At 55.2% G+C, this 11,912-nt stretch overlaps 1 long non-coding RNA gene across 1 annotated transcript; it reads left to right on the top strand.

Moving 5' to 3' along the window:
• Positions 1-1,148: 1,148 nt before the first annotated feature.
• On the top strand, positions 1,149-10,908 carry LOC143173337 (uncharacterized). The gene is made up of 5 exons (XR_012997532.1): positions 1,149-1,195; positions 1,689-2,040; positions 2,131-2,240; positions 5,415-5,524; positions 10,667-10,908. It is a non-coding gene; the product is annotated as an uncharacterized LOC143173337 (long non-coding RNA).
• Positions 10,909-11,912: the final 1,004 nt, after the last annotated feature.

The following is an 11,912-nucleotide window of genomic DNA, read 5'->3' as shown; positions in this document are numbered from 1 at the left end:
GGGGTGTCACGCCGCGCTCGCTACTGCCTCCGAGCGACCAAGAATCGGTACTGCAGCTCAGGTGCCGCGCATGCGCAGTGGCTCGTTCCCGTGCTCGCTGCTGCCTCCCGGTGACAGGAACGTGGTACTGCAGGTGGAACGGTGCGCATGCGCAGTGGGGGTGTCACGCCGCGCTCGCTACTGCCTCCCAGCGACTACGGATCGGTACTGCAGCTCAGGTGCTGCGCATGCGCAGTGGCTCGTTCCCGTGCTCGCTGCTGCCTCCCGGTGACAGGAACGTGGTACTGCAGGTGGAACGGCGCGCATGCGCAGTGGGGGTGTCACGCCGGGCTCGCTACTGCCTCCCAGCGACCAAGAATCGGTACTGCAGCTCAGGTGCCGCGCATGCGCAGTGGCTCGTTCCCCCATGCTCGCTGCTGCCTCCCAGTGACAGGAACGTGGTACTGCAGGTAGAGCGCCGCGCATGCTGCCGCCACCTGGTGACCAAAAGTCGGTACTGCAGAACGGGCGCCGCGCATGTGCGCTTGAGCACGCTGCCGCGCTGGCTGCTGCCGCCGGGCAACCGAAGCGCGGTAGTGCAGCCCGGGTGCTACGCATGCGCAGTGGCGCGCGGTGGGTGGGTCGCTAAACTGCGCTCTCGCTGCTGCCGCCCAGAGACCAAGATGCGGTACTGCAGCACGAGTGCCGCACATGGGCGGTGGTGCGCGCCCCCGCTGCGTTCCCTGTTGCCGCCCGACAACCAAGGAGCGGTACTGCGGGTAGGCGCCACCGCGTTCCACGTTGCCGTCCGCCGGTAACGGCGATGCGACGCTGCGGTGCTCGTGAGGCGATGCCGCCGCGCTCGTTGCTGCCTCCCGGTAAGGAAACGCTGCTGCCGCCCCATGTGCGTAGTGTCGGCGGCCGCTCGGCGCACAAAGCGCGGAACTGCAGCGCCGGTGCCGCCCCCGGGCACGCGCCGCCCGGCGGGTTCTCCCTGCTGCTGCCGCCTGGTGGCCGCAGCCCGGTACTGCAGCGCCGCCACTGCCCAGGTACGCAGCAGCGCCGCCGCCGCCTTCCCTGCTGCCCCCTCTTGCCCAAAATGCGGTACTGCAGCCCGGCGATCGCACGCCGGCTCTGATCCCTCCGGCGCGCCGTCGGCGTCCTGCGCATGCGCACTGCCCGGCAGCAGCATGGCGGCGCGCTGGCAACCGGTGAGGTGAGTGAGCCCCTTCGGCGGATGTCTCTTGCCCGATGGCTGCCCGAGGGTGGCGGGACGGGAAGCTTCAAACCGCCTGCTGCGGCAGGCTCCCGATCCACTGCAGGCGAGCCGGGTCAGGTCAGCCCCAGGGACTTACCCGAGAGCTGACAGAAGGGAAGAGGGGAAGGAGGTGGACACCCTCCCAGGCGCAGGGCACCTGCCCAACTCACCAGAGCTCCCTCTGAGCCTCCCCCAGCCCCGCTCGCTCTGTGTAGCTGCCCCCAGCTCCAGCACTTCCCCTGAAGCCTGTCCCATAGCCCCAGGCCGCCCCCAAGCCCTGTAGTGAAGGCCGCAAGCTGGCCCTCGAATGTGCGTGATTCTCCCTTAACGCGGGTGCCATTACCAGCGCGAGGAAAGAGCGGCATCTCCAGAAGCCCCTGCGGAAGCAGGGGGTCTGGCCAGGGGCCATCTACGGTAATAACGGGTGCTGCTTCTTCTTTCCCTCTCCCAGAGGCCGTGCTGAGGACGCAGTTTTCCATTCCTCCCTTGGGGATGCCGTTGACTGCACCTGCCTCAGGCTTGCGTGGGTTGTCTGCCCGGCCTCGCTTTCCTCGCGGCGTGGGGGCGAAAAGGGACAGGCGGAGCGTTTACTGGCTGTGGACAGGAGCTGCCGCAGCTGAAGCTGGAGAGGCCAGAGAAAGGTTAAGAAGAAGAAACTGAAGGACATCCAGGTGGCAGCTGCCTCCCGCTGCAGGCAAGAGACAGCCTGCCTCTCCGGGTGAGGAAGGATCCTTCTTTGTAGTCCGCAGCAGGTCAGGCTGCCCACATGCACCGCAGGGTCTGTATGCGTCACCAGCAGCATGGTATGGCCGCGTAGTGCGTGAGCGAGCGAGGCTACATGTCTAGGAAGCCTCATCTTGTGAGAGCTGTAAGACACCCATGTATTCTCTTAGGTGGAGGACAGCCAAGCGACCAGAGTTACAGAAGAGGAAGGGAGGAGGGAAGGAGAAAGAAGCGTCCGAACTGGCAAATTCTCCTGGCAGCGCCGAGAGCGAGCGCTGCGGTGAGTCCTGGGCCCTCCCTGCCCCTCCCCTGGCCCCCCCTCTTTCCCACGCTGCTGTGATTTTTATTTCTTTATTTCTTTATTTCTCAATTTTCCCTTTGTCCTGGTCCCTGTCCTTTTTCTCTCTCTGTCTGTGTCCTGTGCCCTGTTACCGTCTTTAACCCTTCTTTCTTCTTCCTTTCCTGACCCCGCAATCTCTCTATCCCTCTGTCCCTCTCACCGACCCGACATTTTCTTGCTCGCTCTCTCTGCAGGGCTCCTCGTCCCTATTTTTCTTGATTTCTCTACCTCTCTGACCTTTTCTTTCGACCTTTCTTTCTCTCTCTGCTCCTCGGTCTTCTCCCTTGTCTTATTTTTCTCTTTCTAGTCTTCTGTCCTGCTCCTCATCACTGTATTTTCTTTCTTCATTTCTCTGCCCCGCTCCCCATCCCTCTCTTTCTTTCTCCATATGCCTGTGCTGTTCCCTGTCCCTCCCTCCCTCCCTCCCTCCCTCTCTGTCATTATCCTTGCATCCCTCATTGTCTCTCCATCCCTCTGTCTTGCTCCCCATCACTGTATTTTCTTTCTTCATTTCTCTGTCCTGCTTTTGGTCCCTGTTTTTCCTCTGGCTTCACCTCCCTGTCATTCTCCCTGTTGCTCTCGCTTGCTCTCTATCCCGATGTCCTGCTCCCCATCCCTCTCTTTTCCTCTGTATCCCATTTTCTCGCTCCCTGTCCCTCACTTGTTTTCTGTATCCCTCTCTCCTTCCTCCTGTCCTTCCTTCCCCCTGCCCCCCTGCCTCTGGCCTGCTTCTTGTCACTGTTTTTTCTTGCTCCTGCTCTCTGTCCAAGTTCTGTCACTCTCTTTCTCTCTTTCTCTCTCTGTCCTTCCTCCAACCTGTATTTCCCTCTCTCTATCCCTCTGCCCCTAGTGCTGCTTCCTCCACCTCTTGGTCCTGTTCCCTGCCCCTTTTTTCCTCTCGCTGTCCATCTGTCCTCCTTCCTCTCCCTGGTTATTCTGCCTTTATCGCTCTGTCCCACTGCCTGTCTCATTGTTTCTAGTTATATCCCCCTGTCCAGCCAGCTGTCCCTTTTTTCCTTTCTCTCTTCCCTACTCTGACCCTGCTTTTTCTTCCTTCGTCTCTGTCCAGCAGCCCCTCAGCGGTTTCCTTTTTCCCTTCTCCATCTCTTTGTTTTAAGCTGCATCTGTCCCTCCCCCTGATCCCCGGTCCCTCTGTCCTGTTCCTTGCCCTGCTTTTGGTCTCTTCGTGTCCCGCGCTCTATCCCCATCTTTCCCTCTGTCTCCCTCCTTCCTTTTCCCTCCTCCTTTTCCTCTGCATCCCTTTGTCCTGTTGCTCATCGGTATTTTTTCCTCCCATTCCTCTGTCCTGCTCCCTGTCCCTTACTTCTCTGTCAATCCCTCTGTCCTGTTGCCTGTCGTTGTTTTTGCTGTCTGCATCGTCTCTTTCGGCTCTGTGCTCCTGTCCTGCTCCCCAGCAGGACTTTTTCTTTCTCTGACCTGCTCCCTGCCCCTCTGTTTTTCCCTCTGTCATTCTTTCCACTTCCCTGTACCTTTCTCTCGGCAATCTTGTGTCCCGTGCTCCCTGTCCCTCCCTGTTTATATCCCACTGTCCTGGTCCCCGTCCCTCTCTTTGCCTCTCTCTCTCTCTGTCCTTGTCCCTGTTTTTTCTTTCTCCATCTCTCTGTCCTGCTGCTCATCTCTGTCCAGTTCCCTTTCTGGTTTTTTTCCTCTCTTGATTACTCTGCTTTTCTACCTGTCCCTTTTTTTTGTCTCTCTTCATCCCTCTGTCCTGCTCTGTGTCCCCTCCCTCTCACTCCCTGTGTGTGTCCTTCTGTGTGTTACCCGTCCTTCTCCCTGTTGATTTTTTCCTCTTGCTGTATCCCTCTCTCCTGCTCCCTAGAAGTATTTTTTGAATTCTCTGTATTTCTGTTCTTCCGTCCATCGCATTTTTTGTTCTCTGTCTCTCTCTCCTGCTCCCCATCCTCCCCTTTCTCTCTGTCGTTCTTTCCTCTTCCCTGTACCTCTGTTTTTCTGTATCCTTGCATCCCCCCCCCCCCCCCCCTCCCTCTCTCCGTCTCTCCCTATCACACTGTCTTGCTCCCCATCCCTCTCTTTTTCTTTCTACCCTTCTGGTGTGTGTCCCCCCCCAGCCCCCCCTTTTACGTGTCCTGGTCTTTCTCTCTACATCCTTCTGTCATTCTCCTTCTCTTGCTCTTCTTGCTCTTTCTCTCTCTCTTCCTCTGTCCTATTCACTGCCCCATCACTATTTTTTTCCTCCTCCATCCCTTTGTCCTGCTCCCTGTCCTTGTCAATCTTTCTCTTTGTTCTGCCTCTAGCCTGTCTTTGTTTTCTCCATCTCTGTCCTTTTCCCCGTACCTTTTTCTCTCTGCTCCTCAGTCCTTTTCCCTTGTCTTCTTTTTCTCTTTCTGCCATCCCTCTCTTTTTGTCTGTGACCTTCTGTGCTGTTCCCTTTCTCCCTTCTTTCTCCCTTCTTTCTCCCTTCTTTCTCCCTTCTTTCTCCCTTCTTTCTCCCTTCTTTCTCCCTTCTTTCTCCCTTCTTTCTCCCTTCTTTCTCCCTTCTTTCTCCCTTCTTTCTCCCTTCTTTCTCCCTTCTTTCTCCCTTCTTTCTCCCTTCTTTCTCCCTTCTTTCTCCCTTCTTTCTCCCTTCTTTCTCCCTTCATCTGTTGTCTTACCTGTCCCTCTTTCTCTGCCTCGAATGTTTCTTCCTCCATCTCTGCCCCGCTCCCTGTCCCTTTTCTTTTATTCTGTCCTCCATTCTCCCCCTAAGATTTTTGTCTGTATATCTCCGTACCACTGCCTGTCTCGCTATATCCCCCTGTCCAGCTCACTGCCCCGTTATTCCCCTCTGTCCTGCTCCCTGGCCCTTTTTCTCATCCTGCAGTCCGTCACTGTTTTTTCTTTCTCCATCTCTTTATCCTGATCTGTCTCCCTCTTCTTTTCCCTCAGTTCCTCTGGCTTGTTCCCCATCTTTTTCTCTCCCTCCCGCTTCTTTATTCCTCTCATTCAATTTCTCTCCCGATCCATCTGTTCTGCTCCCTGCCCATCATTTTCTCTCTCTTTCCCTCTGTCCTACTCCTGCGTGTAGTGCACAAGGCTACGTGTCTAGGAAGCTTCGTCTCATAAGAGCTGTAAGACACCCACGTATTCTCTTAGGTGGAGGAGAGCCAAGCGACCGTAGTTACAGAAGAGGAAGGGAGCAGAGCAGGAGAAAGAAGCGTCCGAACTGGCAAATTCTCCCAGCGGTGCTGAGAGTGAGAGCTGCGGTGAGTCCTGGGCCCTCAGGGCCCTGTTGCCCCTCTTCTACGTCCCGGTCCCTCCCTGCCCCTCCCCTGGCCCCCTCTCTTTCCCACGCTGCTGTGATTTTTTTTTTCTTTTTCTTTTTTTTTTTTTTTTTTTTCCTTCCTCTGTACCTCTTTTCTCCGTCCTGCTCTGAGCGGCTCCCTGTCCCCATCTTTTAGGTCCTCCCTCTCTCTGCCCTGTAGCCCATGGCTATTTTTTCCTTCTCAGTCTCTCTCTGTTCAGCTCCCGGCCACTATTTTTGCATTCCTCCCTCTCTGTCCTGTAGCCCGTCGGTATTTTTGCTGTCTTTGGCTCTCTGTGTCCAGCTCCTTGTCCCTGTTGTTCAAGGTCTTCCTTCTCGGCCCTGTAGGACGTTGAGAGTCTATTTCTTTCTCCATCTCTCTTTTATCCTGCTCCCTGCCCCTCATTTTGAACGCCTCCTTCTGTCCTGTTGCCCATCGCTATTTTGTCCTTTCTCCATCTCACTCTGTTCTTGTTCCCTGTCCCTGTTTTCCTAAGTCTTCCCCTCTTTGCCCCCTAGCCTGTTGCTATAGTCTTCTTTCCCTGTCTCGGTTCGTCTGGTTCCCTGTCCCACTTTCTTCATTCCTCCCTCTCTGCCATGTCACCCATAGCGTCTTTCCTTTCTCCCTTCCTCTCTGTCTGTCTCGCTGTCCCCTGTCGGAGTTTACTTTGTTCGGTGTCGACGGCGGAGCGGGAGTTGCGATCCCGGAGTAATGATAGGTCCCAATATGAGTATGATCATTCTCCTTTATTCATACTTATAACAAGGCTTATATAGTTATCTACTATGGACACGCGCTACCTGCAGCTTGCAGACAGGTTACAGCCTTGTGTTCACACGCATCTATGCTCTAGCAGATTGGCCCGTTCTTTCTGATCATGCGAAATGCCTTCATGGTCTTTATCTTGTTTTTCTCCTTCCAGCTGCACATTCCTTTCTCCATTATCTTCTGCTTATGTGCCTTCTCGTGCCAGGCGGTACAGTGCTTGCTCATTAAAATCAAACTCAGGAATGTCCGTTAGTGAGATTCCCATCCCCACATCTCCCCCTTTTTGTTTTACTAGAAACACTGCTGAAACCGATCTTTCAATCATTTTTCGTATACATTGCAACAAACAGGGTACACAAACCAAAATGCATATAAATACTATTACACATATCCCTCCTAGCTTGGCTAGTCCTTGTAACCAGCCACGAGGAGGAGCTGTCTGATACCCGCAAGTCTGCAAATGCAGCAGCCAGGGGGTCTTTCTCCCCGGCCACTCCCCCATCATTCACCGGAACGGATGGGGTGGCTGGGCACGCCGGGCCCGGGGGAACCGGGACCGGCGGGGCAGGGGCAGTGGCCGCTGCCACCGCTTGATGGGCGGCGCGGTCGGTCTTTAACTGCTTTAGCGAATCTGCTATCAGTCGCCGCGTAGTCAGCAGGTGGGGTTTTTTTTGTTTTTTTTTTTTTTCTTTTTCGTTGCCGCGTCAAAAAAGGACTGTCGTGGTTTAACCTCAGTCGGCAACTGAGCACCACCCAGCCGCTCGCTCACTCCCCGCCAGTGGGATGGGGGAGAGAATCGGAAGGGTAAAAGTGAGAAAACTTGTGGGTTGAGATAAAAGCAGTTTAATAGGTAAAGCAAAAGCTGCGCACGCAAGCAAAGCAAAACAAGGAATTCATTCACTCCTTCCCATCAGCAGGTGGATGTTCAGCCATCTCCAGGACAGCAGGGCTCCATCACGCGTAACGGTTACTTGGGAAGACAAATGCCATCACTCCGAACGTCCCATAACAAATCCCCGGCTTTATCCCAAGTCTCTACCCGAAAGGCTGTTGCTGAGTCCGGTGGAATTCCTTTTCTTTTTAGCCATGTAAGCAACAGGCAGAGGGTATAGTCATCATACTTAATCCCACGCTTCTCTAATAGCTTCTTAAGAATACATAGTATAGATTCCTCCTCCTTAGTTAGTTGCAATCCCATTCTTAAGTTTCCCAGCTGCTCACCTCTGCTCCGACGAGGCGATGATTTAAAGTTCCAGCTCCAGCTCTTTCCTGAGACTGCTCTGTCTCCCGCTGGCTGTGACTCGTTCAGCTGGCTCCCCACCGGTGCTCAGTTCCAGCATTTTCGTCCCCCTCAACAGTCTGTTCCCACATAGTATTTCCTAATTCTCTCCATTCGAGCACGGAAAAGATCGTATGGCTGTCCTTAAAATGACCCCAACGTTGTCCTAATTTAACCAACTTACAAAGTTGTTTTACCGTTGCTTCTATCCCTCTCTTGGAGAGGATACTCGCAAGCAACGTTGCTGCCGCCTCTATTTCCATGCTGGCAGCTATTCCGCTGGGAGGCAGTTGATCAGTCTGCTCCGTTATCTATCCCCTCCGATCACCAGGATAGTACATCTCCCAGTCGCTAGTTTCCCGCTCCCCTTCTCTCGCTGCTCTTACCGCAGTCTCGAAGACGCACGTCTAACCATCCTCTGCCACCAGATGTCGGAGTTTACTTTGTTCGGTGTCGACGGCGGAGCGGGAGTTGCGATCCCGGAGTAATGATAGGTCCCAATATGAGTATGATCATTCTCCTTTATTCATACTTATAACAAGGCTTATATAGTTATCTACTATGGACACGCGCTACCTGCAGCTTGCAGACAGGTTACAGCCTTGTGTTCACGCGCATCTATGCTCTAGCAGATTGGCCCGTTCTTTCTGATCATGCGAAATGCCTTCATGGTCTTTATCTTGTTTTTCTCCTTCCAGCTGCACATTCCTTTCTCCATTATCTTCTGCTTATGTGCCTTCTCGTGCCAGGCGGTACAGTGCTTGCTCATTAAAATCAAACTCAGGAATGTCCGTTAGTGAGATTCCCATCCCCACAGTCCCCATTTTTGAAACTCTCCTTTGCCCGGTAGCCGGCCACGGTTTTTTCTTTCTCCGTCTCTCTGTCCAACTCCCTGTCTCTAATTTTTAATTCCTCCCTCTCTTAAAGCCTGTCGGGACTTTTCCCCTTCTCAGTCTCTCTGTCCAGCTCCCTGTCCTTGTTTTTTAATTCCTCCCTCTCTGCCCTCTTACCCATCACCATTTTTATTTCCTCTGTCTCTCTCGGTCCAGCTCAAGATCCTGATTTTTAAAATTCCTTCCTCTCTGCCCTAGAGCCTATCGGTAGTTTTTTCTTTCTCTGGCTCTCTCTTTCCAGCTCCCAGGCCCTGTTTTTCAATTTTGTCCTTCTTGGCCCTGTGCCACATTGCAATTTCATTTCTTTAGCCATCTCTCCCTGCCTGGCTCCCTGCCAGGATTTTTAAATTCGTCCCTATCTGTCTTGTAGCCCATCGCTGTTTTTTCTTTCTCTGTGTGTCTCTGTCCGGCTCCCTGTCCCTGTCTTTACTTATTTCTTTTAATTCCTCCCTCTCTGTCCTGTACACGTCACTCTTGAATTTTTTCTTCCCTGACATCGCTCTCTAGATTGCTCTCAGTCCCGGTTTTTTAATTCCTCCCTCTCTGCCCTGTGGCCTATCGCGATTTGTTCTGTCTCTCCGTTTTCTGGCTCTTGGTCCCTATTTTTCGGTTTCTCCCCCTCAGCACTGTAGCCCAGTGCTATTATTTGTCTGTTTTCATCTCTGTTTGTCCAGCTCCCTGTCCCTGTTGCTCACTTTCTTCCTTCTCGGCCCCGTAGCACATTGCGATTCTGTTTCTTTCTCTGCCTCTCCTTTCCCAGCTCCCTGTCCCTCACTTTTAATTCCTCCCTCTCTGTCCTAGTGTCCCTTGGGTTCCCCCCTGCCTTTCTCCATCTCACTGTTTCTTGCTTCCTGTCCCTGTTTTTTAATTCCTCCCTGTCTGCTGCGTCACTTTTTTCTTTTCTCCATCTCTCTAGGTCCATCTCACTGCCCCCATTTTTTAAGTCTTCCTCTGTGCCCTGTACGCTGCTGCTGTTTTTGCATTTCTCCGTCCCTCTCTGTCCAGCTCCCTGTCCCTATTTATTAATTCCTCCCTCTTCTTCCTGCTCCCGCCGCTATTCCCTGCGATCTCCATCTCTCTCTGTCCACCTCCCTGTCCCCAGTTTTTCATTCCTCCCTCTGCCCCCTGTAGCCTGTCTGGACTTTTGCCTCGGTCTCTCTCTCTGTCCGGCTCCCCCTCTCTGTGTTTTAATTCCACGTTCTCTGTCCCATAGCCCCATGCTATTTGTTTGTATTTCTCCATCTCTCTCTGTCTGGCTCCCTGCCACTAGTTTTTATTTCCTCCCTATCTACCTTGTAGCCCATTGCTGTGTGTTGTGGTTTTTTTTTCCTTCTCCATGTCTCCCTGTCCAGCTCCCGGTCCCTGTTCTTTAATTCCTCCCTCTTCCCTGTAGCCCACGGCTATTTTTTCCTGTTCTCCACCGTGCTCTGTCTGGTCCCCTATCTCTATTTATCAATTCTTCCCTCTCTGCCTTGTGGCCCATCTCTTTCCCCCATTTTATTTCTGTCTCTCTCTCTGTCCAGCTCCCTGTCCCTGGTTTTTTAATTCCTCCCTCTCTGCCCTGTCGCCCGTGCGATCTTTTGCCTTTCTCCGTCTGTCTCTGGCCAGCTCTCTGTCCCTATTCGTTAATTCCTCCCTCTCCTCCCTGTAGCCTGTCGCTTTTGTCCTTTCTCCATCTCACTGTCTCTGGCTCTGACCCTATTTTAGAATTTCCCCCCTCTTCTTTCTGTACACATTGCTCTTCCTGTTGCTCTCCAGCTCTCTTTTTTTTTCCGGCTCCCTGTCCGTGTTTCTTAATTCTTCCCTCTCTGCCCTGTAGCGTGTAGCTATGTGGTTTGTTTTGTGTTGTTCCCCTTGCCCCGCCCCTTCCCTCCATCCTTTGCTGTCCTGGCTCCCTGCCCCTATGCTTGTTTCCTCCCTCTCTGTCATGCTGCCCATCCCTGTTTTTTTCTGCATCTCCATCCTGCTCCCCACCCTTCTTTATCGGTCTCTGTCCTGCTCCTTCTCCCTCTTTCTGCTGACTCCCTTCCTCTCTCCCTGTTGCTTCTTTCTCCATCTCTGTCAGGCTCCTTGTCCCCATCTTTCTCTCGCTGTCCTGTTCCCTGCCTCATGCTTTCTCACTACACCCCCGCTGTCCAACAGGCTGACACTTTTCTTTTCTAGTGTCCTGTGCCCTGCTACTCAATTTTTGGTGGCCTCCGCCTCTGCCCAGCGTTCATCGCTCCAGGAGCTGACCGACCGACTGTCCGTTCCCCGCCGGACTGACGAGTGCGGCTCCAGGAATGACTGCTGAGGTGTCCCAGGGGCAGGGGGAGCATTGGAGGCTCCAAGCCCCGGAGCAGACTTGCTCCCGGGACTTGTTACGTGCATGACTGAATAAACACTCGCCGCCTCCTTTGCCCTCACGGCTGCGTTTGCGCTTCCTTTGCACCGGGCGAGGGGCTGTGATGGAGCCCAGGGGAGGGGGTGACGCACGGTGGGGGCTGGGTGATGGCTCCCTGTTCCTGCCGGGCTCCAGCTCTGGGCTTGGGCCAGAGGAGCCCCAGGTGCGGGCAGTGAGGCTGATGGCGACGGCCCCTCCCTGTAAAGGGGCTGTGTTGCAAGAGTAGCTGCAGGCTGTGGGGCTGGTGGTGGGGCTGCCGTGCCCCGGGTGGCCGTGGAGGGGCCGGTGTGAGCCAAGGGAGGAGCGGAGCGGTCGCTGAGCGAGGGGGGCGGCGAGGCCGGCAGGAGGGTCGCGCCGCCTCGGAGCCGGGCGGCAGTGGCCGTCCGGAGCCACGCTGGGAAACGCGGGGCTGCGCTGGGGGCTGGGCGGGGCTTCCGGGTGCGTCGGCGGGGGGAGAACGGTGTCCCCGCAGGGTCAGGGAGCGGGGACGGCTGCCTCCTGCGGCATGCCGGGAGCTGTAGTCCTGGGGCACGGACTTCCTGTCGGCCATGTTTGTTCCCCGGAGCATGCCGGGAGGTGTAGTCTTCCGTCACTCGGGGACCGGGCGGCCGTGCTGTGTCTGCCGGTGCTTGCCGGGAGGTGTAGTTTTCGCGGACGCGGCTGCCGGGCAGTCGCATGGCTCTCGGGCGCGTGCGGCGCGGCGTAGCCCTTGCTACCGCCGCGGCTACCGCCGCGGCTCCCACGGTGGGGCACGAGGTGTAGTTTTGTTGCTGGTTTCGTGTGGTTTTCTGCGGCCTTCCCGCTGCGCCCGGTCCCCGACAAGCCGTGCGGCCGCGCCTCGCGAGCGCATGCCCCTGCCCTTGCTGCTGCCGCCCAGCGACCAAAATGTGGTACTTCAGCTCCAGCGCTGCGAATGCGCTGTCGCGAGGCCGCCCCGCTCGCAATGCCGCCCGGCGACCGAAACGCAGCACTGCAGCAGGGGCGCTGCTCATGCGGAGTTGAGTGCTACACCGCGTTCGCTCCTGC

The sequence above is a fragment of the Aptenodytes patagonicus genome, unplaced genomic scaffold (genome assembly GCF_965638725.1).
Source record: "Aptenodytes patagonicus unplaced genomic scaffold, bAptPat1.pri.cur scaffold_69, whole genome shotgun sequence".
Classification (NCBI taxonomy): domain Eukaryota; kingdom Metazoa; phylum Chordata; class Aves; order Sphenisciformes; family Spheniscidae; genus Aptenodytes; species Aptenodytes patagonicus.
The sequence above is the reverse complement of the archived record's forward strand: the minus strand, read 5'-3'. Positions and strand labels throughout refer to the sequence as shown.